This window comes from Myotis davidii, unplaced genomic scaffold, assembly GCF_000327345.1.
Source record: "Myotis davidii unplaced genomic scaffold, ASM32734v1 scaffold4, whole genome shotgun sequence".
In the NCBI taxonomy this organism is placed as follows: Eukaryota; Metazoa; Chordata; class Mammalia; order Chiroptera; family Vespertilionidae; genus Myotis; species Myotis davidii.
The window spans coordinates 391,454-392,577 of record NW_006294707.1 but is presented as its reverse complement, the minus strand read 5'-3'; the positions used below and the strand labels follow the sequence as shown (position 1 = coordinate 392,577).

Here is a 1,124-nt window from a genome sequence, read left to right as displayed (position 1 = left end):
CGGTGTCGCGCTGGACAGTCCTGTGCTGCCGGGGCCAGCGCCTCTGTCCTGCCCTCTAAATGTCAGCTGTGACCTCCATCAGAATTCTCCCCCCATTTCCAAAACTCCCCCTGGAGTGACCCCACTTCCCCGACTCCTGCGGGGAGCCAGCGGCTCTACCCAGGCCGTGTGGCCCTGCAGGGCCCTGGGAGTCCATCAGCCTGGAGAAGCAAGACTTCCGGAGGGGTGACACCCAGCTGCCTCTTGGGGCCGAGCAGAACCCCCCGAGGACTCACTCTCCTTAACAAACTGAGCGTGTTTCTGGAAGTGACGCCCAAGGTGGGCTGGGCAGGGCAGCCCTGGCTCCGCTGCTCACGGAATGCCATTCCCCTTCCTTCAAGGACGTCCTGCCTCTCTGAACTCGGGCTCACCCGGTTTCTCCCGATGGTACCAGAGGCCCCTGCCTGCTCCCGGCTAGTTTCACTTTTAGTTCAGGGGCTGGATGGCCAGCTTTTACCAGAGCAGGGCTGTGGCCTTCCTTGGAGGGCGGAGAGGGCCTGAAGGAGAGGGCTCCCGTCTCTGATCTGCTCCCCCAGCGGCCCCTCCCAGGGCCGGCACCAGTCTTTCTGGCGCGTTCCGTGCTCCCAGAGCACGAGGCGGCTCTCAGAGGCCGGGAGCCCACCGAGCCCAGGGTGTGAGGCCCTCCGGCCACGGGGAGCTCACTGCCTCACCACAGCCTCTGCTCTTGTCCGAGAGGCCGAGGCTCCGGTGCCAGCGTCTCACCAGGACCCGCTCCCCCCTCCCGCCACACCTGGAACAGGAGCTCCCAGCTCATGCCTCCTTTATACGCAGAGGCTGACACCCTTCGGAGTTTGGGCTTATGAAGCTCATGAGTGTTTTGTGTGTCTCCCCAAATAAAAAGTGTAATAGTGACTTTGTCCCTGGGGCTTTGATGGGCCCTGTCTTCGGTCAGGTGCCCTCTGGTGGGAATGGTCAGGTGCCCTCTGGTGGGAGAATTCCCGTGGAGAGGTCTCGGAGAGCAGGGGAGCCTCGCTCACACCGGCGGGGAGAGGGAGGAGGGTGGTTTCAGGGGAAGAGGAGCCTCGGCCTGGTCCCCGGAGCGGGGGGGAGTGGCTGGCATGGCC

At 64.1% G+C, this 1,124-nt stretch overlaps 1 protein-coding gene across 1 annotated transcript in view; it reads left to right on the top strand.

The window, feature by feature from the left end:
* The window catches only part of ITPR3 (inositol 1,4,5-trisphosphate receptor type 3), a 120,267-nt gene that overhangs the window by 9,613 nt on the left and 109,530 nt on the right, over positions 1–1,124 (top strand).